Here is a 23607-nt window from a genome sequence, read left to right as displayed (position 1 = left end):
TACATTGCCTACTACCTGTCACTCCCTTTATTGTGCCTAGATTTAGTATTTAGGTGGCATACCTGGACCCCTGAACTTGGATTTGATGGTTACAAAGAAGACATGGACAAGTAAGAGCAGCTGACTCAAGAACCGAAGACCTGCTGCAGAATTTTGACGCTAAACCCTCCCTACTGTTCCCACGACTCAACTATAGTGGTGGGCTGTCTCGTCCTGCAACTGTGAGCCCTCTAAGAACCCTGAAGCCCCTCCAGCCTTTCGCCATTCACTCAGAGAACTTCCTTGTGGTAGAGGAACTACTCACCTGCAGTATGCAGGCACCAAAGCCGCAGAGTCCGGTTTACCGACCCGCTTCTCTCCGGTGACTCCGAAGAAGCTTCCAAGCAAGAAGAGGTAAATCAGCTCCAACGGGTCAGATCTGTCTCCCCACCGAGTTTGAAGACACCAGGACCTACCAGAGCTGTTACACACCAATACTGGGGGTTCCAGACCCCCTGCAACCTACACCTAGAGGAAGAGTCAAATCCGGACTCCAACTGCCCAGAAGCAAGCACCTCTCATGGGACGCCGAGCCCCGTGGGACCCACTTCGTGAGTGGCTCAGCTGTCCCGGTAGCATTCCTGCAACCTGCCTGCCCATGACCACGAAGACATCTTGACACACGCCACCCAGCTGACATATCTGCTCTGCACCAAGCCTGCCCGGCCTGGGTACCAACAAATCAGCTGTGGTCCTGAGGCCCTTGCAACCTGCTCCCTTAATTGGTACCCCTCGGACTTACCTTTATGTTCCCTTGTGCACTGTGTTTTCTGGTGGCCCCCTTCTCCATAGCGCCTGCTACCAACGACCTCAGCACCTTGCTCCCGGCCGAATCATGGACACTCCGACAATCGGCTGGTGGAATATTAAGCCTGGCCTTGCTACTTACCTAAATGTTATTTCTACAAGTTGTTTTCAGATTTATTCTTGAGTGTGTGTATCATTTATTGCCTCTGTGAGTACAACAAGTGCTTAGCACTACCCTCTGATGAGCCTATCTGCTCGCCCACACTACCACAAATAGAGTGTTAGTATTATCTTCTTTTGTCTCTATATACCAATCTGGGATCCACTGGACTTTGAACAATGTACTTCGTTTTAGTGCACTATATAGAGAGCCAGCTACCTACAATCCACCATTAAGGGGAGGCTAGTGCAGGTGTTAACAGACAACACCTCCGCAATGTGGTACTGCAACAAACAGGACAGGTGGGATCTTGGACCCTTTATCAAGAGAACCTGCGCCTCTGGGTATGGCTGGACGTTAGGGAGTTTCCCTGGTGGTTCAACACCTAGCAGGATCTCTGAACTCCAGAACAGACAAACTCAGCTGATTTTACCTATTGGATCACAGATGGCGTCTCCATCCAGTGGTGGGGGGGGGGAGGTTTCGTTCAGCAGTGGGGAAAACCTTGGTTAGATGTGTTTGCCAGCACTGAGAATGCACAATGTCAGCAGTTCTGCGCACTGGAGTTTCCAAGGTGCTCTCACTCTGGGATGCTTTTTGTATCAAGTGGAGCTCAGGCCTGCTGTACACCTTTCCGCTCATACCACTACTGCCAAGAGATCTCAGAAGGATCAGGAACGGCTAGGCCTAAATGATCCTTGTGTCTCCGGACAGGGCTTGGAGGGTTTGGTATCCCAAGCTGCTGAGCATGGCCATTGGTCCTCCCTTCAGGAAGATCTTCTGTCGCAGATGGAGGGGAGGGTTCTCCACTTGAACCTGTCAAAGCTCTGTCTTCATGCATGGAGATTAAGTGGCAATCTTTTGACCTTCCGCCCAAAGTCTGTAATGTCATCTTGGCAGCCAGGCGTCCCTCCACCAAGACGGTATACGCCTACCTTTGCGGCAAGGTTGTGACATGTTGTGCAAAAAAAGAGGTTGACCCCCTTTCTGCCCTCCTTACTCATGTCCTTCTACTAATTATTTCTCTTGCTCAGCAGGACTCTGCTTTTGACACCTTGAAAGGCTAACTTTCTGACTTTTTGGCATTTCTGCAATTGCCTCATCAGCCATCCCTTTGTAATCCCCTATTGTACATAGCTTTATAAGCTAATACCCCTGGTCCTTGCTTACCTAGCGGGTTCCCTTGTTTGCTAAAAACAGTATGTTGCGCAATCGCTGGATTGCAAGGGATTAACTCCCTATCTACTTCCTCCTGAAGTGGGTCCTTCCTGTACCTGTCCACCAACTGTTGTGTGTTACCTCACCTCCCTGTATATTATGTCCGACCTTGCCCTCCTGTATTCAGTTGAATACATTAATAAGATCTGTGAAGGGCCCTCCCTCTTTTCTGACACTACTGAGACCACTTCTTCTAATGCTATTTCCACGTTACCAGACCAGTTAGAAAAACTAAAGAAAAAACAAGTACTCCTAGAATTGATGACCCTTATGCTAAAACAATACCTTAAAGCAGATATAATCCCAGTTGGACTTCAAATCCGCAATATTCCAGAAATATTTACCGATAACCCTAAATATATTCACAACTTCAGCCACATTGGTACCACATGCTCGAGGCATTGGCTGGTCTTGGGAATAGAAATAGCTACAGAGACCGTTTCCGCTCTACTGATTGAGATTGACGCCATAGAAAAGAAGCTTGAGGAAACAAACACTGTTCCTGAGGCTAAAAAACTATTAGACCAGGTACAGAAAACTGTAGACGATTTCTACAGAATCGAACATAACAAGAAAACCAACAAGGTCAAAAAAGATATCAAGGCTTATCACATTGAAACGACCTATCCCTATCTCCAAAAGGATTTTTATACAAACCGTTCCTACTCCAACCCTCGTAATACCAGACCCTGGGGGCGCCTCAACCAACGCCAGACCCTCGTAGGTTTTTCAGATTCCTCCGTTGATTCATCGGATAACTCTGATTCAGGGGACAACTCAGGAGCATCTAGTAGACATCCAGGCCCAAGTAGGAGCAATTTTTTAGACAGAGGCCAACCCAACACAACCTCACGAGGGAAAGCCAAACGAGCCCCAAGATGGTACAACCCACCAGGAGAGAGGCAAACGCGGCACACATTCTATCAATGGTAGACACTAATTCAATGACTACACAGGTCATCCCTATTTTCAAACTGTCTGCGCATAATTTATCCAATGCGGAGATTTCACTCCTAAGCAAAGGGCTCTCCTTCGTGCCTACCATCCCCACTGATTTCTTAGAATTACACACCGAAATCCTTAGATTTTTTCAGAGGATTCGACTAGAATCATTCTTCCAAATGAATCCATCACCCATGGCCTTTTCCAATACCCCTTTCAGACCTCCCTCTACCTTTTCTCCCACAGCTGGGATGATTCCTCCTGAGGTCGTAACCTTTGAAAAAATGGTGATCTGAAAGAGACACGTTAGTGATAGATTCCTTACCTTAGAATATCCCCAGGCGTCAGACTGGATCCGGAAAATTTTGCGTAGCAATACCCCTGCGCGCCGGCAGGCGTCGTCCGCGGCTCCGCGTCCGTCGTCGGCGTCGTTAGCGCCAGAATGACGTCGTCGGAGTACTTAGACGCCGCCCATGCGCGCTGACGTCAGTTCTTCTTTTTTCCGTGCCAGCTAGCGCAGATCCGGAGAAGCTCTACCCCTTAGTCTTTTTTGACTAAACTTTTTGATCTTTTTGATCATTTTTCTACTCGAGTCTTCGACTCCAACGGTGCCGGTAGGGATGCCCGGGTTCAAACCCTGTTCCAAGTGCGACCGATTGATGTCGGTTACAGACCCCCATCGCCGGTGCCTGAAGTGTTTAGGCCTCGACCACGATGACCGTACCTGCTCCAACTGCCGAGCCCTGACGTCGAAAGCTAGGCAGGAGCGGTCCCGCAAGCGGCTCGAGCTCCGGCAGTCGCCCCCGCGCCGCTCCAGGTCCCGGTCCCATGGGAGGTCGAGGGACCGGTCGCGGGGTCGGAGTCCTCGCAGCTCCGGGAGTGGACATCGGTCATCGGGATCCAAGTCCTCAGGTAAGAGGCATGAGAGGTCGGAGAGGCGTCATCGTTCCTCCGACCCACCCCGACGCTCGCGCGATGCGGCTGGGAGTTCGGGTGACACCACTCACGCGGCTCCGACTGAGTCGCAGGCGTCACCACCTGCCCCACACCTTCGGGTCCCTGGGCATGGCGCGACGCCGGAGATCGAGCGGTACCTCATGGCCATGAGGTCCCTCCCTCCTCAGCCGGGTCCCGTAGCACCTTCGGGCCCTAGCGGGTCGGGTGCTTCGTCCTCGACGCCGTCGGGTGCTTCGGCCCCGGCGCCGCCGGCGACTTCGGTCCCGGCGCCGCAGGACCTCACCGGATCCGCTTCCGGATCCGGGTCGTTGCCGGTCGACCTCATGACCTCACCGGCCCCGCGGGTGTCACCCCCGGCGCCCCTTGTGGACGCCGTCCCCAATGTTCCCTTCGGTCCGACTCTGGCGCCGCTGGGCGCCGCTTCAGACGGCCTTTGGAGATTTTTATTTCCATGAGGAGGCCCCGTCTGTTGAACCTGTTCTACAGGAGATGGGTGACGAGGGTGATTGGGAGGGGTCTGCGGACCCTCTGGCAGAGGAATGCCAGTCTCAAGAGGACTGGACATATGAGCTTTGGGAGGCCAGTGGTATTGACACTTTGCCAGACACTGGATTTGTCTCCCCTCCAACCGTGGCTACGGAGGAGGGGGCTGCTTACAGTGTAGTGTTGACGAGGGCAGCCAAGGCCTTAAATCTTGAGCTCCCCGTCGCGGCCGTGAGGACTAACCTCCTCACTGAGGTCCTTAAACCGCAGGCAAGCTCCAGTGAGCCACTGCTGCCGTTTAATGAGGCCTTGTGTGACGTTCTTGTGGGCACTTGGTCCAAGCCCGCCTCAGGTCCGCCTGTGGATAAGAACGTGGCCAGACGCTACCGCTTGGCTCCGGGCGACCCTTGCTTTTTGTCCACCCATCCCACCCCCAAGAGCTTGGTCATCCAGGCCTCTACTTCCCAGACCCCATTCCCGACGGCCCCGCCCGATCGGGAATCCAAGAGGTACGAGCAGTTCGGGAAGAAGGTGTTCTCGTCCCTCAGTTTGGGACTGCGGTCTGTCAATACCGCATGCCTCTTGGGCCGCTACACCCACACCCTGTGGGATACGGTCGCGGACGTGCTGCCACAATGCCCGGAGGAGGTCCGGGCTAAACTCACCAAAGCCCTTGCGGAGGGTCGAGATGCAGCGCGATATTCCATCCGGTGTGGGCTGAAAACCACGGACTCACTGGGCAGGGCGATGACAACGACGGTGGCGGTTCGACGCCACGCCTGGTTGAGGATCGCCAACTTTTCGGCCGATGTCCAGTCCACTCTTCTGGACATGCCGTTCGATGGACGTCGCCTCTTTGGCGACAAGGCAGACCATGCGCTTGAGCGTTTTAAGGACTCCAGGGCTACGACCAAATCCTTGGGCCTCTCGGCCCCACGCCAGCAATCGGGTGCCTTTCGCTCCTTTCGTGGCCACGGAAGGGGCGCCCCCACACGAGCTGCCAGCCACGCACCACAAAATGTTCAACAGCGCAGTGGTGGCCGTGGAAACCGCCGTAACGGCGGTCGGGGACAGTGGCGAGCCCAGTCCACACCTTCCTCTGCAGCACCTGCCTCAAAACCTTCCTAGTCCGTGTTTTCAGGCCCATGTGACGCCAGTGGGTGGCACGGTTCGCCATCACCTCTTCCACTGGCGCAATGTCACATCGGACGGGTGGGTGCTGCAAATCGTCCGAAGGGGCTACTCCCTCCCCTTCGAGGCGTCCCCTCCAGCCATGCCACCGCAATGCCACAGAGTATCGGGGGATCATTTGCGACTTCTGCAGGAGGAAGTTACGGCCCTCTTGGCCAAGGGGGCCATCGAGCGCGTTCCTGGGCCAGAAGTAGGGTGTGGTTGTTACTCCCACTACTTTCTGGTACCCAAGAAGGGCAAAGGGGGCCTACGCCCTATCTTGGACCTACGGAACGTCAACGGCTCCCTTCCGGAAGGAGAAGTTCAAAATGCTGACACTAGCTCAGGTCTTAGCTACCCTTGACCCAGAAGACTGGATGGTAGCGTTGGACTTGCAGGACGCTTATTTCCACATTCCCGTCCTGCCGGCCCACCGGCGCTACCTGCGCTTCACGGTTGGCCACGAGCCCTTTCAGTTTACCGTGCTCCCCTTCGGCCTTACCAGCGCCCCACGGGTGTTCACAAAGGTGATGGCGGTGGTCGCAGCTCATCTGCGCAGGTTAGGGGTTTCAGTCTTCCCCTACCTCGACAACTGGTTGTTGAAGGCGGGCTCGCCCCAGACTGTCGTCAGCCACCTCCAGACGACGGCAGACCTCCTGCACCAGCTGGGGTTCTCCATCAATGTGCCGAAGTCGGATGTACGGCATTACAACGCGTACTTTTACAACGCGTGCCGTTACAACGCGGTTTTTTCAACGCAAGTCGTTACCACGACTTGCGTTGGAGGGGGTGCGGACTTAGGAATTTTTTAATTTACTATTCCAACACCAGCCTACGTACAGTAGGGAAGGTGTTGGATAATAAATAAAAAAATTCCTTGTCCTGCAGCGCCCTCCAGCGCAAGTCGTGGTAACGACTTGCGTTGAAAAGACCGCGTTGTAACGGCACGGCGGTGTAACAGCCGCGTCGTAAAGGCTGTTCACCGCCAAAGTCACACCTGTGCCCCTCTCAGAAGCTCCTCTTCATCGGAGCGGTTCTCGACTCGGCGCAGTTTCGGGTTTATCCTCCTGAACAGCGGGTCCGGGATATTCAGGCTCTGATTCCACTCTTTCAGCCTTTATCCCAGGTATCGGTCAGGTTGACGCTGCGGCTTCTGGGGCTGATGGCCTCCTGCATCCTTCTGGTGCATCACGCTCGGTGGCGGATGCGGGCAGGGCCGGCCCTAGGCATGTGCAAACTGTGCACCTGCACAGGGCCGCCAAACCCCAGGGGCCGCCACGACGACCGACGGACGAGCCGAGGATCGGATCGGAACTTGGATCACTGGCGGCCCCCTGGCAGGATTTGGCGGCCTCCAGGCAATGGCAGCGACGCGTGTGAGCGTTGTTGTTGTTTAAATTGGTTTCACTTGCCCGGGCAGCCAGCCAGCAGACAGTTGGGTCCCAGGGCCGTCAATCTTAGCCCTACGACGACGTGACGGCCCCGGGACAGCCCCCGCGCGCTGTGCGCGGTGCGCAATTTAGTCGCTCAGCAGTGACGCGTCATGGTGACTCACGGTGCTGTGGTCACGCGGCTCCGACCCGCCTCACTGGGAGACTGAGTGCGCAAGTGAGCGGTGCGTCGACTCGTCACTCATCGTCGTGTTTGAGGCTGAGAATCAAAGAGCAAATAATTAGTGTCGCCTGCCACCCGATCATCGACGATAGACAGAGAACACCTGTCCACTAGTCTGGCACTAGTACTATCTCGACTCTTCGCCGGCCCGAGTCCGACTCCGACCCCAAATAACGCCGGTGAGAGTCTGACTCTGTCTCTGACACGAGACTGCTCTGTGCTCACAATATATTTATTTATAATGAAATAATTATAATCGCCTGCCTGTCTTTCCAGTTGAGCTACAGTAATGAATATGACGAGTGAGTGTTAACAACACGTGTCTCAGATGCGCAGTGTCTAGTACTGTCAATACTCATGGTTTGTCTCTGCATTGCCACATTATGCTGCGCCAGCCTGCAAAGCTGCTGTGTCAGCCCGGGCTGACACACGACCAGGTGTGACAGCCAGGGTCTTTCTACAGGTAACTTTTTCGGAAAGGCTTGGGGAGTAAGCATAGTCTGTCACAAGTCAGACCGGTACATCTGAAAGGCAGGGCCGGGTAAGGGGGCGGAGGGGGTGATGGAATAACCGTATGAGTATGTATGCTGCTGTCAATAGGCCACCAGAAAAGGTTTTTCGAGTGTACCAAATTGCACAGTTTTTTCTCATAATGGTGACAAAGAGACATTTAGAGAGGTTTAAAAGACACAAGAAACTTTGTACAAAGTGAATGTTTGCTTCACGGTGAGAAAAGCGCGGGAAAAAATGAGTTTTGTGGAATATAAACTACGAAAAGTTTATGGGTTTTTCAGATGAACCTTAAACTTATCACTCCCTTGTTTTATTAATAATGTCTGGGTAAAAGTTTCACATCCTTCACACCAGTTTAACACAGTAATACAATGACCGTTATCCCAAAGGTAACCAGTTCTCCTCTGCAATGAGCCTGGCACTGTGCGGTACCACAGGGTGCACTGTGTTTGTCAGTTTTGAGGCCTTTGAGCTAGAAAAATATTTATTTTTGTTTGACGTCTGCAATGCATGCAGCAGAAGGCGGATTACGTGTCACATGTGATAAATCCATATTTATGCAGAAAATGCAGCAGCCGTAAAATCGCATGATTCTAGTGGCCTTGGGCCTGTGTAAGCAGATGACAAAAGGTGAGGTAACTTTCAATTAAAGGGACCCATAGGTCTGTTTTAATCCCCGCACTAGAGCTTTTTCTGAAGCCCAGTTCCAGGTCTAGTAGAGACTGGTCAAATACCGCCCACACCGCTCGATTGTTTATGCCTGGGCCTGGCACGTTCGTTCTTTCTTTTTTTTCTATCTTTCTTTGTTTCTTTCTTTCTGTGTTTTCTTTTTTTGTTTGTTTATTTGTTTGTTTCTTTCTTTTTTTTCTCCCCTCTCTCTTTCTCCCTTATTGATGTCTCTGTGGGGTAGTTGAGGTAGGACACTCGGGATCATCTCCTGTGAGCAGGGGATTTGCAATCTTGCTTTGCTTGTATTTCTTTGAACCGAAAGGGCCAAGGTCCTGGGTAGAAAAGGAGCTGACAATTCTGAGCCCCGCTCAAACCACTTTATATCCTGGAGTTGAAATGATAGATTGGGCGGATTTTACCTCAAATGTCTACGGGTCCCCATCGGTCAGTCTAACCCACCGATGTCTGCTGAGGGAAGATGCCCGGTAATACTAGGACATGTGCATTTTGCATGTTATGTTCCAGTTTGAAGGGGTAACGTTGTAAGGTCCTGACTACAAGTTCCCCAGAGCCCATGGCGATAATCATCGCCCCCAATAAAATCGGATACGCTCATGACCAGAATTTATTGTGTGCCATAGTTATTGCCTATTGCAGATTTAATCCGTCTAAATGAGGCATAAAATGCTTTCTGCACCAAAACCCACATGTCTCAACATATACTGGGCATACACTCCCGGCAAATATTGGCAAGATTGTTCTGTTAATGTGTATCCGGGGTCAATTGAGGGGGTGCAGACTAGTAATTACCAGGTGCTGCAAATTCTCCTAATTCATAACTACAACCCTTGCACTTACAGAGATTTGCAGAGGTGTTGGTAATATCAGGCCCTCTTTTAAATAGGGTGACTTCTTTAGCTGACCCCCCGATGTTCCAGATTTGATCAGATTCTTTAATTATCACCAGTGCCTCTGGGTCACACAGTCCGAACCTAAGTGCAGCACAGTCCTAGGCAGCTCTTCCCTTGCCTCACACCCAGTCGTTGTAGCACAGGAAGTTCACATAGCCTGTGTAGATGACATTGTAAGGTCGGAATGTTTGGTAGGGTGCAGAACCAGCTGTGCTTGGTTTAAGGCGTAACTCCAGGGGGCGGGGGGACGCTGAAACCCCGTGAGCCCAATGGGTGTTGCGCGCCTGGGCGCCACACCGTTATATCAACAGCCTTTTGATCCATTGCGACCCAGCACTGGAAAGCCCCAGCTGTGAAGGCACTTCATTCAGAAAGGTGCCCCGACCCATCCCCCTCCCTCTGAGAAGGCCCGATAAAGTTTAAACACATGAGGGTGTGTGCATTGACAGCCTGCTGATGAAAAGGACCCGGCTCAGACTCAGCACTATTTGTTGATTTAACTAACATAACTGTGAAAACAAGCATTAGCAATGGAATAGGTCTGCGTATTTACGTGCGTTTGAGCTATTGGCATTGTAAATTACAGTGCCTTTTATTTATGTTTTGAAAAGCAAAACATAAATAGAAGTCATTGTCATTTACAATGCCAATAGCTCAAACTCGCATAAATGCGAGACCCATTGTGACACTGTAAATGTACAGGAATTTATATAGCGCAAATCACCAAGCGGTTTCTAAGCGCTTGCTTAGGGAACCCGTCCTGGTATTCCCCTGTGAGATAACCCCGGCAGGGTATCCGCAAGGTGAAAGCCAGGCATCCCGCCGCGAGGGGCCGTTGTGGAGATTAAGCAAGCTATTGCCCAGAGTACGCAGAGTGTGAACCCGTGAATTGAGTAGGCACCGGAGTGAGAATTGTCGAGTCCATGGACATTTTAGGACTCAAGACCCCGCCAAGTCGGGAATTGAACCCTGGTCCCGGGCTGACCTCTGCTTCCAGGTCTGCCTCCTCTAACCAGTGAGCCACACGCATTGCAAATGCTTGTTCACTATCTTTTTGCAAATCTGTGCATTATGGACAAGATGCTGGATTATGTAGCAAGTGCAGAAAATATGTAATTTAGCAGAAAAAGCCACAGCAGCAGAAATGCATAATTCTAGTGGCCATGACAATAAGTAAATACATTAATTTAACAATTTTCTTTAAAGGAAAATTTTTTCCTAAGTGGTGTTTTCTTCGCTGCTTCCATTTTGAAGTTTTAATCTTATGTGTGGTGGAAGCAATCACTGTAACAAAAATGTTACCAATTCACGAGTGCATTTGTCCAATTTATCAGAAGTTCAGAGTGAGGCATATCCTTTGTGGCTAAGGAGTTATGACTTCCATTTTCCCCAGAAAAAGTTAGGTCATACTAGAATGAATTTCAAACCCACACACATTCCCCTGTGAAACATACTCACTTTGAACTCTGCAGATTACACTTCCAGCACGGTACCCGTGGGTTTGGAAGAACTGTGAGCTCAAAACCTAAATGCATGCACTAAGTTAGCGTCTCATATGAAAAGCAGGGCACATTCGGAGTTTCTCTTTTGGAGGAAAATAAAAATGTGTTTTTATTAAAAGGTTTTAGACAAAAAAAACAGACATCATTCTTGTCCAGACATCACCAGCTTGAAGAAACAGAAGTACCACTAAGGTCACTGCAGTCTAGCAATCACATCAAACTATATTTAATAGCATCCCGTCCCAACGTTGTCCGGGTATGAGTTGCTGCCGGCCAGTAGTATATTGTTTTGTAAGATTTCGTTTGGATAGCATTTCTTATCTGTGACAGGCCTGTGAAACGCTCCGATTCACAGTGCACTGCTGATGCACTTAAGAGTGCGCGTTCAGTAGTGTGTGAACTCGAGTTTCCCTACTTTATTTTTCCTTGCAAATATGAGAGTCGCTTGTTGTGTCACGAGGTGGCTATGCAGTGTCTGCAACGGACGTGGCCATCCGCCAAGCGTAAGACACCATATTCAATATGGCATCGATATTACTGTTTCCGGGCAAAGAGCCACCGATTATTTCTCTGGGGGGTTGTGGGGGTCCGGTGCCCCTGTCATGGCCCTGGCACTGCAGCTGTCTGTGCGCCCAGTCCCTCAGGTCGTGTGTCACAATGCCCTCCTCCTCCTAAATTGTATCGTTCTGAGACGAATTCGGAAGGGTAGGAGCAGCAGCACAGGTACTGGTCAATCATCTAACGACTTTTCTGGACGTATTATTAGTAAAACACCTTCCTGAGCTCCACCCCGTCCGGACCCCCTCTTCCGGGGCCACCACCTACGCTCCCTGCACAGGGCCACCATGAGCCTAGAGCCGGCCCTGATGCGGGCTCTGCAGTGGGACCTGAAGTTTCAGTGGGCCCAGCATCAAGGCAACCTTTCCGATCATGTCCTGATCTCGGAGGGCACTGCGAGACAGCTGCAGTGGTGGCTCACGGACCGCGATTGGGTCAGTGGCAGATCCCTCTCCCTTCCCCAGCCGGAGCACGTAGTTGTGACGGACGCGTCCCCCCAGGGCTGGGGAGGCCACATGGGAGAGGCGGAGATCAGAGGCCTCTGGTCTCCGGCGGAGTCCCAGCTCCATATCAACCTCTTGGAGCTGCGGGCGATTCGTCTAGCACTGAAGGCATTCCTCCCCTCTGTCCGGGGGAGTGTAGTGCAGGTGTTCATGGACAACACCACCGCCATGTGGTACTGCCACAAACAGGGCCAGGAGGCTTTGCGCCTCTGGCAGTGGCTGGAACAGCAGGGAGTGACCCTGGTGGTTCAACACCTGGCAGGTTCTCTGAACGCCAGGGCGGACAAACTCAGCCGTCAGTGCATGAAGGATCACGAATGGCGTCTGAACTCGGACGTGGCGCAAGGCCTCTTTCAGCGATGGGGAGAGCCTTGGTTAGATCTATTCGCCACCGAAGAGAACGCGCAATGTCATCAGTTCTGCGCGTTGGAATTTCCAAGACGGCACTCGCTCGGCGATGCTTTTCGTCACGTGCGGAGTTGCGGTCTGTTATACGCCTTTCCGCCTATACCACTTCTGTCCAGAGTGCTGAAGAAGATCAAGCGCGACCGGGCACAAGTCATCCTTGTGGCTCTGGACTGGGCACGAAGGTACTGGTATCCAGAGCTACTCAGTATGTCAGTCGATCCCCCGGTTCGTCTGCCTCTTCAGGAGGACCTTCTGTCGCAGCAGCAGGGGACGGTTCTCCACCCGAGCCTGTCCAGTCTCCACCTCCATGCTTGGACATTGAGCGGCGACAGTTGAGGCCATTTGACTTGCCTCCTGAAGTCTGTAATGTCATTCTGGTAGCCCGGCGTCCCTCCACTAAGTCGGTATACGCCTGCAGGTGGAACAGATTTGTGGCATGGTGCACAGCAAAGGCTGTGGATCCTCTTGCTGCCCCTCTTTCTGAGGTCCTTCTCTTCCTTCTTTCTCTTGCCCAGCAGGGCTCTGCTCTGGGCACTATCAAGGGCTACCTTTCTGCCCTTTCAGCCTTTCTCAGGCTGCCTGATCAACCTTCTTTGTTCAAGTCCCCTATGGTAAATCGTTTTCTGAAGGGCATCACACACACATTCCCTCCTGTTCCGTTTGTGATGCCTCAGTGGGACTTGAACCTTGTTCTTACGTTTCTGATGTGCGCTCCCTTTGAGCCACTTCACAACTGTCCTCTCCGTCTTCTTACCTTGAAGACTGCCTTCCTGGTTGCCATCACCTCTGCCAGGAGAGTGAGTGAGCTCCAGGCTCTTTCCTGTACACCCCCTTTCCTTTCTGTCCATCCGGACAAGGTTGTGTTACGTACTAAGCCATCTTTCCTGCCCAAGGTTGTCACGGCCTTCCATATCGGGCAGTCTATCACCTTGTCCACCCTCTTTCCGCCACCGCATCCCTCTAAAGAGGAAGAGCCGCTCCACCGTCTGGACCCAAAACGTGCGCTTTCATTCTATTTGGATCGCACACGCCAGTTCCGGGTGGATGACCAACTCTTTGTTGGTTACGTGGGCGCTAAGAAGGGAAAAGTGGTGCACAAGCGTACCATCTCGCGGTGGATCATCTTGTGTATCCAGGCATGTTACTCCTTGGCTAAAAAGGAGCCCCCTGTTGGATTGCGGGCTCATTCCACTCGGGCCACGGCTACTACAACTGCCCTGGGCCAGGGTGTGCCCTTGCAGGACATTTGCCAGGCAGCTACGTGGGCCTCGCTGCACACGTTTGCAAGACACTACTGCCTGGACAGTCAAGTCCGGAGGGATAGCTTCTTTGGCCATTCCGTCCTCCAGGACTTTCTGGTGTGATTATTGCTTCGCAGACCCACCACCGGGGTTAGTATTGCTGGGGTATCTATTCTAAGGTAAGGAATCTATCACTAACGTGTCTCTTTCAGATGCACAAGTTACTACTTGTGTAACGATATATCTGTAAGAGACATTAGTTAGTGATAGATTCCTTACCGACCCACCCATCCTCCCCGTTCTGCGAACCAATATCTAGGGTTAAGGTCATCCCCTTTCAGGGCCCTAGTTTCATGGCACCAGTGTTGGTTCTATCATGGCTCTGCGTATCTGGCGCGGAAAAGCTGTGTATCAGAACTGACGTCAGCGCGAATAGGCGGCGTCTAAGTACTCCGACGATGTCATTCCGGAGCTAACGACGCCGACGACGGACGCGGAGCCGCGGACGACGCCTGCCGGTGGGCAGGGGTATTGCTATGCAAAATTTTCCGGATCCAGTCTGACGCCTGGGGATATTCTAAGGTAAGGAATCTATCACTAACTAATGTCTCTTACAGATATATCGTTACACAAGTAGTAACTTGTGCATCAAGGATCTCACAACCATTAAGGAGACAAAAAAGTTTATTCCTTATAATTTAAAGCTATTAAAACCCTGAAAAACATTGATACACTCATTATCAAGAGTGCTGATAAGGGGGGTGGCATTGTTTTACAAAACAGAGATGCTTATACCACAGAAATACATAGACAACAAGCTAATACAGATCACTATATGAGACTTCCCACCAATCCAACCAAGGAATTACAGAAACTCATCTCTCAAATCACCACAGAAGCCCTAGAACTGGGAATTATTAATCAGAAAGAATTCCTCTTCCTTAACATCAAATCCCCCAGAATGCCTGTAGTTTACACCCTTCCAAAGACCCCCACAAAAGTGTCCTTAATCCACCAGGCAGGCCCATAGTGTCGGGATGCGGCTCCATTCTTGAGCCCCTTGGTCACTATGTCAACTTCTTTATCAAAGATTTTGTAGCTGTAACCCAAAGCTATGTCAGAGATAGCATGGCCATGGTGAACCTAATTGAAGAAGTTCCGCTCAATTTAGGTGACCAACTGTTGTGTACAATGGACGTTGAGTCCTTGTACACAAATATCCCCCAGACTGCAGCCCTAATGGTCATACGGGATATACTTGTTTTTTTTTTTTTTTTTTCCCAAATCTGCTTTATTGAGAAAAAAAGGCATAGTAAAATACACAGCTTGGATCGCCTACAACCCGGAGGCCGGCAGCGAAAGAGGAAATGCAATACACAGCCTGTTTGTCGGCATCCCGGGGGCCCGACGGCATATTAAAATTTGAAACAGCGTAACCTCTGCGTCCGATGACGTAGGCCAAGCTAGGATGAGCAGCAGTCGAACAGGCTTTTTTGAGCGAGAGAAGGCTCTCACTGCCTTTTTGTAGATTGCATAACAGGAACCAAGAAACTCCCCAACCAGGTTACAACTAAGAGGTGGTGTATGACTGCGTAGTGGAAATGTGTGTCAATGGTGTATTTTGGCGGTCTCAGCAGGAGGCGCGGTGTGGGTAGTGATGTGTCCAGTGCTAATTCTCAAGGGCCGTTGGTGTTCGTGGGTTGTCAGTCTTAGAAGCCATGGGGCACGAAGGACACAGCTCGCCAGAGGAGGCGATCTCGCGTCGTGGTGGCGATGGGGACGTGTAGGCACGGACAGGGGAGAGAGGGCACTCCCGCCCAGGTAGGGCAGCTCACTCTACGGGGAATCTACGGGGGCAGTGACCTATGTCCAATGAGGGGAGTCTGCGAAGCCGTCCCGAGATCACAGGACATGTATGGGAAGAATGTCAGTGGCGCTGGGGAGTGGCAGGCGCGTCATCCGACTGCACATCGTCGTTTGAGCGCTTAAGCAAGTAGTGTACCAGTGGATCCCAAACGTCCCTGGGTCGGCACGAAAGAGGCAGCAGTTCAGCAAAGGTGGTATGCTGGTCCTGGCAGTATGTTAAGTCAGTCAGCCAGTCCTTGAACTTGGGCGCTCTGCCCCTGCTCCAACGGCAAGCAACACGCCGCTTGGCCAGAAGCAACGCCATGTCAATGAATTTTCTGTATTCTCTGGGCAACTGCTTGGTGTATCCGAGGCTTCGATGACCTGTCGCCAGTAGTCGGCAATCTGGGGGCAGGACCACGCCAGGTGAAGAAAATCAGCATGTTCTGCACGACAACGCTCACAGCGATCATTATCGGCCAGCCCAAATCTATGCTTCCGGACCGGCGTGTAATATATTCTCTGAAGAAATTTGTAATGTATAATTTTTAATCTGCAACTGGCAGAAATGCGGGAGGTTAATGCACAGCAGTGTTTCCACTGGTCGTCCGAAAGCTCCAGTCCAAGCTCTGCAGACCAGTGCAGGCGGGCAGCAGAGGCTTGCAATGGGGCAGCACTTCGGATTTGGCGGTAGAGCCCAGAGACCAAATGGGTCCCATCCTGTGACCCTAGAAGGAAGTGTAGTGGCGGCAGGGTCGCCGGCTCATCAGGGTAATCGGGTAGGATGTCCCGCATCCCGGCTCGCAGCCGAACATAGTAAAATAGTTCAAGGGGTGTATGTTCGTGCGTTCTGAAGAAAAGGTCAGCCGATTTAAAATGACCGTCTTGGAACAGATCTCCCCAGCGGGTGATAAGAAGCTTGTCACATAGCCGCTTGAACCCCAGCTCCGACAACAAGGAAAGCCGCGGGTGATAGGTAAGCGGTAGCCCGGGGGAGTAGGGCAGTACGCACAATAATCGCCGAGCGATGCGGCGCCATGCATCCAATGTGCAGGATACCGAGGTATCTGCAGTGTCGATGGAAGTCTCGGGACAGTGTAGCAGGCCATTCAGCGGGAGCGGGTGTACTATCCAGTCTTCCACCGCTATATGTGGCATGAAGGGAGTGGGAGCCATCCAGTGATAGGCAAAATGCGCCTGTGCACTCAAATAGTATGTTTCAAAATCGGGGACATCGAACCCTCCCTGGTCATAGGGAAGGGTCAGCGTTGACCACTTTAATCGGGGAGATTTGCCACCCCAAAAGAGTCTGCGCAGTTCTGTGCGGAGTGTCTTGAAGAAGAAGGCACCAGGGTAATAGGGGATATTTAGGAAAAGGTACAGGAAGCGGGGCAGTATCACCATTTTTATGAGGGAGGCCCTTCCAGCCATGGAGAGTGGCAACGTGATCCACCTATCAACGGAGGCAGTCAATTTGGTCACGGCTATTCCATAGTTAGATCGGAGTGTCTCATCCCTGTCCCGAGCGATACGGATCCCCAAATAGCGAAGATCGTCTCGGCACCATACCAGTGGATAATCTAGGGGGAAGTCGTGCACCGCGTCTGTAAGAGGAAAGAATTGCGATTTGGACCAATTGATGTGAACACCAGACAGCCCCCCGAAAAGGACGAATTCACGAAGCAGGGGATTGAGGTGTAGGGACGGATATTTAACGTACAGCGTGATGTCATCTGCATAGAGGGACACATCGATTTGCCGCTGCAGGCATTGTATCGCTCCTGCTCGGTGTAATTGACGCAGGCGACAGGCCAGAGGCTCGACCGCAATGGCAAATAGTAGAGGCGAGAGCGGGCATCCCTGACGGGTGCCTCTCGTAAGGTTGATGGGTTGTGACAGTGTTCCATTTATTAGTACTCTTGCCGTAGGGTCCGTGTATAGGAGGCGCACCCAGGCCAAGAACAGTTTAGGGAACCCCATACTGGCTAAGACCGAGAAGAGGTAGGGCCATTCGACAGAGTCGAACGCCTTGGTGGCGTCTAGGAACACCGCCGCCACTGGGACGTCAGGGTGGACCGTGCGGAGCAGGGAGAAAAGGGTGCGGAGATTATGGGACGTGGACCTGCCCGCCACAAATCCAGATTGGTCGGGTAGGACAATTCTGGTCATGAGCAGCGAGAGACGTGTAGCTAGAATCTTGGCTAGGATCTTGACGTCGCAGTTTAGAAGGGAAAGTGGACGGTAGGAGTCACAGGAGGTGGGCTCCTTATCCGGCTTCAGGAGGGAGGTGATAACTACCTCGCGCATAGAGCAGGGTAGTCTCCCATCAGTTAGGGATTCGGTAAAGACTTCACTTAGCACGGGTGCCATTATATCGATATAGGCTTTGTAAAATTCGGCCGGAATGCCATCAAGCCCCGGAGCCTTACCATTTTTGAGGGACATGATGGCCTCACGAACCTCGTCCAGCTCGAAAGGCGCTGCTAAGAACTCCCTATCCCCGTCGCTAAGCCAGCAAAGTGCTACGTCGTTTAGATATTCGGCATATGGTGCGTCCGCCTCTGCTGTGGATGTGTATAATGTCGAGTAGTGTGCTGTGAAAGCAGTGAGTATCGCATCTGAGTCTCTAATGGTGGCACCAGTCGCATCGGTAAGTTCTAATATAGTGTTGTGTGCTCGTGGTACACGTGTGAGTGCAGCTAGTACTTTTCCAGGCCTATCCCCCTCACAATATCTCCGGGCCACCCAGTGTTTGCCCCGGTACTTCGCTTCCCTGGCAGCCTCTTCCTCGTATTTGGACAATGTCTCCCTAAAGGTTACCTGTAGGCGTGGGTCAGTATCCGCCGCCATTTGTAGCTCTAGGTCCCGCAGCTCCCCCTCCAGTGTGGTGATGGTTCGCAAGATATCTCGTAGTACCCCGTGGCTTTTGGAAATGCAGAACCCCCTGATAGTGACATTGAAAGCCTCCCATATGTGCTCAACCGACTCGACCGAGCCCTTGTTCCTAGGGAAGAAATCTCTGATCTCCTCTCCCAACTCAGTGCGGAAGAGATCGTCAAGGAGCACATCGGGGCCTAACCTCCACTGTGGTCTCGGACTGTCCCACCCAGGGGTCTGGAACTGCAACCTAACAGGGCTGTGGTCTGAGTAGGTTCTGGGCAAGTGGTCAACTCCTAATAGTCCCCTGGTGATATCTCGGGTGACCAGAAAGTAATCTAAGCGCGCCCATATCCCGGTGTGAGATGTGAAATGTGTGCCCTCTCGACCTATGGGATGTAGGTGTCTCCAGGCATCGAACAGTCCACCCTCCTCTACCACACCCTCCAAAGCTTCCCTGGCACGAGGCTTGTAGGAGCTGACACCATCAGCTCTGTCAAGGTGGGGCGCCAGCGCCAGATTAAAATCACCACCCCAGACGATGTGCCGCGCCCCAATGGAGACAATTTTACCCCACAGTGTGGAAAAAAAGGCAGGTGAGTCAACATTCGGCGCATACATTGAGACAAATAAATAGGTGTCATGTCCCACCCTACCCCATAGCAAAACATACCGCCCCTCCCCGTCCACCTCCTCCCCAAAGCGGTGGAAAGGTACGCCACGGGCAACGAGAATCGCCACACCCCTCGCATAAGACGAATAGGAGGAAAAAACGCGGGTACCAGCCCATTTCAATGCAAAAGATGTGACCCTACCCATGGGCATATGTGTCTCCTGCAGCATGGCAATCTGTACATGATGTCTGTTTAAGTAGGCAATAACATTCCTGCATTTTTTGGCATCGTTCAACCCTCGGACGTTCCAAGACAAACATGTCAGTCGCGCAGTTGTGTTCATAGCAGCCATGGACATAGTGACAGTAGAGGCGGAAATGCCCAAAGGGGCCAAATCTTGAGTCCACATCCGCCTCCGCAGGCCCAAACCACACACCAAGTTAGCAAATAAATACACAATCTATGCAGTTGCAACCTCACGAAATCTAACACCCCCCCACCCACCCCAGCATCCCAAACATGCCAGTAGCCATGGATCCCCCTAACGTGACCCCCCCCCCTGTCCCCCCCCCCAACTGTGGTGAGGCAAACAGCCAAAGAAACAACAAGTCGATGGGGAACACCCGACAGGGGTACATCAGAAAGTACGCACTGCCACTATCCGGCCCATAGCTCCAGAACTGTACCGCCCTCGGTGGAGTCTAGGGCCGAAAGAGTGGTCCTTGGTATACGTTACCACTGGGGTGCAAGGTCCAGACAGTTCGCCGCTTCTGTATCTCCCCAGCCCACAGGTGGTGAGCCGTTGCCAGCTTGTAGGTCGGTATGATGCTCATGCAGTTCAAAGTACGATAGGTCCATCAGTCTTCATGGTGCTCTGGAGGTAGATCAGCATTCTCCTGTTCGTCCGCAGGCACATGGTCGTCCCTGCGCGCTCTTCGGATCGTCTTTAGGAAGTCCTCAGCTTTTTGCGGGTTGGTGAAGAAACGCTGTTTGCCTTGGTGGGTAACTCTAAGCTTCGCAGGATATAAGAGGGCATAGTCTATTTGGGCTTCCCGCAGTTTTTTTTTCACTGGAAGGAACTTGCGCCGTTCATCTTGAACCATCGGCGTGAAGTCGGGATAAATGGAGAATGTGATGCCTTCATACCGCAGTGAGTTCTGAGTCCGGGCAGCTCTGAGGGCCGTATCGCGATCGCGATAATTCAGAAGTCGAGCGATTATAGGTCTCGGTGGCAGGCCAGGCTGGGGTATGGGTGCCAGGGAGCGGTGGGCCCTCTCCACGATGAACTGGGACGAGAAAGCTTCCTCTCCAATTGAGCCCTTGAGCAATTTCTCCACATATAACTCCATCCTGCCCGTGGCAGTGGACTCTGGCACATTGGTAATGCGAATGTTATTCCGGCGGCTGCGCGCTTCCAAGTCCTCGTTCTTTGCCGCTATGATGCGGAGGAGATTGTCCATTCTTGCCAGCTGCGTCGTGTGGGCCGTGGCGGCATCGGTGTTGTCAGAGATTCTCTGTTCCGCAGTTGTGAGGCGCTCCTCATGGCGATCCACCTTGTGAACCAGGGCGTCCAGTCGAGCTGTGACGCCATCTACCTTCTCCACTACGGTGGCGAAGCCTTGACGCATCTCCTGTAGCAGGCTGGTAAGGTCCGCAGCAGGAGCAGAAGGTGGCGCAGGCTGCGGAGGCGGTACGCTGGGTCCCGGGTTCATCTGTGTCGACGTGGCGTTCTTGCGGGTGTTGTCGAAGCTCAGCTTCGGCTGGCGAGTCTCAGGTCGCCCCATGGCAGTGACCGGAGTTAGGTGAGACGCCGAAGCTGAGGGATGGCAGCACACTGCAGGTAAGTACCAGCCAGCAGCAGGCAGGTAGGTGTCGGGCTTGGTGCGTTTCTAGGTATCGCAATATGGTCGTGCTCAACAGTGGCGCTGCGTGGTGACCAACCGCTCAGTAGTAATGGCAGTATGTCCAGGCCTGGGCAACCGGCTGTAACGTCATGCACTCGCTGCGTGGACGCCAGGCAATATATGGGTCAAAGTACCGGCATTCAGGGCTGGCTGCAGGGTCAGATCCAAGGGAGCAGATTGCCAGCACAGCGGCGGGGCGTCACGACTCACCGGTCGGCGCCACTCGGAATGGTGGCTGTGTCGCGCGTGTATGGCCCCCAACGCACCCGGCTCCCAATTGTGCACAGCGCTCCCTATGCGGGTGTTGCGGGTGGCGACAGCGGGACTCTGCACATCAGGGGGCAACCCCAGCCCCCGGTCGATAGTCCTGGCGGACAGCGCCGCGCAGGTCCGGGTCCGCAGCGCTATGGGCGGCAGGTGTGGCGGTCTTGAGGAGCCGTGGCAGCAGGCGTCACAACAGGAGCATTCTCCTCACGGAACCAGCAAGGTGACGGCTGGGGGGAGAGGGGGGGGGAGACCCAAGGCGAGTGTCCGTAGCGGCCGCCTACCTTCACAGCCCCCTCCGCACGCCGTCCCAGCAAGGATCAGGAAGGCGAGGTCTCGGTGCGGCCTGGGAGCCTCGTGGCAGGCCTCGGGCTCGCGTATAGACAGTGTCCGTGTGTCCGCCTCAAGTAGCTCCAGAGCAAGTGCCGGGCATTCTTCAGCAGCCTGTAACTTCGGCGCCAGGGCTCGCAGGCATTCCAAACTTGGAACGAGTGCAGAGGGCACCCCTCCGGTGCAGAATCCGGTCGTCAGGGATCGATGTGGCACCCCGTGGCGAAGGATCTAAGTAGGATCAATGACCAAGGAGCGGGAGCTGCGGGTTCAGGCAGCCATTCCGCAAGCGCGCCCTCTAGCGCCCCCTTGTCATACGGGATATACTTGAATCTAGGCCTAGACCACACCGTGCCCCATCCTTATTTATTCTCCAATTATTGGAAGTATGCTTGACCAAGAACTTCTTCACGTTCGAACAGCAATACTACCAGCAAGTTGAGGGTACATCAATGAGTGCAATTTTTGCCCCAAATCTAGCTATACTTTTTATGGACAACATCGAGACCAATACCGTACTGGCCCCTTCTAACCCCTTTTCATCAGCTATCTCCATCTGGAGACGCTACATCGACGATATTTTTCTAATATGGAATGAAAACCTTGACAGCCTCAAACAGTTCATCCATTGGCCTAGCAATAATTGCTCAGGCTTAACCTTTACCAGTACAGTTGACACCCAGTCCATTGCCTTTCTTGACCTAACCATTTACCATTCAGAAGGTTCTCTACACACTAGATTGTACCGTAAGCCAACTGAAAGAAACACGTTGTTAAGCTACAATAGTAATCACCCAAGAGCACTCAGGGACTCATTGCCCTACTCGCAATTCTTACGCATAAGAAGGAATTGTTATGCGAAAGAAGATTACTTCAAGGAGGCCACAGTCCTATCGAATAAACTAAAAAACAGGGGCTACCCCAAAAGATTGGTCCGCAGAGCAGTCAAAAGGGCTTGGTACTGTCCAAGGGAAGCTTTCCTATGCCCTAAACAAAAAGAAACAAGTAACAAAATAGCCTGTGTAACCACCTTCTCGCCTGTCTCTAATGCCTTGAGAAAATGCATAATACGACATTGGCCCATATTGAATGCTGGGATACTCCAAATTGACTGTCCAGTTTTTGCCTTTAAGAAAAGCTCCAACTTGAAGGACCACCTTGTGAGGGCTGCACTCCCTAGCCCACCCCCACGTGCAACAATAGATTCTCTTTGGAATCAAGCACCTCTTGTAGGACATGCCAAATGTGGGTCATGTACTGTGTGTGACCTGACTATGGAAGGCAAATCCTTCACCTTTAACAGTGTTACTTTTCAAAGTAAAACCTTTACTAACTACAATACCAGTGATGTAATTTACTTGATTGAATGTCCATGTCAATTGCTATATGTGGGTCAAACCGTGCAAAAAGTCAAGACAAGAATATGCCAGCACCGCAGCAGAATCCGTTGTAAGACTGCGAACGCTCCTTTGGTTGACCACTTTATGGAAAAAGGACATACTGAGGATGACTTGAAATGGACTGTCCTGAAATCACTGAAATTGCCACATCGTGGAGGCGACATGGCACGCCTACTCAACAGAGAGGAACTGAAAAGGATTATACTTCTGGATAGCATAAGAAGTGGACTTAATCGTAATGAGGATTGGACCTCACTCTTGTAAACCAGTGGTTCACCCTTCTGTAAATCCATGTCTGCCTAGTATAAGATTGCATTATATCATTACAGTTGCCAATTGTAAAAAGTCACCTGCATGATCACTGCACCATTTGTCTTAATTCAATTGGTCTCTTGTCACGTTTAATAGCACAGAATCCGGATCGACCTGATCGACGTTTCTTCTTTCTTCTTTTTTTTCCTTTATATTTTTGATTAAGTATTCTCACTGCACCGACCTCTGTCCCCTATCCCTCCTCATACCTTATACCTGTTCAGTAACAAACACCATTCCAAGTTGGCCGACGCATTTCCGAGTCACTGCATCCTCCCCTCCCAAAATGGCCACCATAGCCATCCCGCCAGCATTTCCGCCCCTTGCAGCATGGATACCGACTCCTATATACCGGCTCTCCACAGAGAGACTGTTCCTCTGACCGGCGCGATCCTGCCCCGCAGCGGACCTGTGATTACTGAACTA

General features: G+C 52.1%; 1 protein-coding gene across 1 annotated transcript in view; it reads left to right on the top strand.

Annotated features, from left to right (window-relative positions):
* Nucleotides 1-7492: 7492 nt before the first annotated feature.
* SH3KBP1 (SH3 domain containing kinase binding protein 1) overlaps nt 7493-23607 on the top strand; it is a 1542178-nt gene continuing 1526063 nt past the window's right edge. Inside the window, exon 1 of the mRNA XM_078657888.1 lies at nt 7493-7509. The gene's annotated coding sequence lies outside the window, so the exon portion shown is untranslated. The remainder of the gene's footprint in view (nt 7510-23607) is intronic.

The sequence above is a fragment of the Lissotriton helveticus genome, chromosome 8, assembly GCF_964261635.1.
Source record: "Lissotriton helveticus chromosome 8, aLisHel1.1, whole genome shotgun sequence".
In the NCBI taxonomy this organism is placed as follows: Eukaryota; Metazoa; Chordata; class Amphibia; order Caudata; family Salamandridae; genus Lissotriton; species Lissotriton helveticus.
Note: the sequence above shows the minus strand (reverse complement) of the source record. Positions and strands in the feature narration are given on the sequence as shown.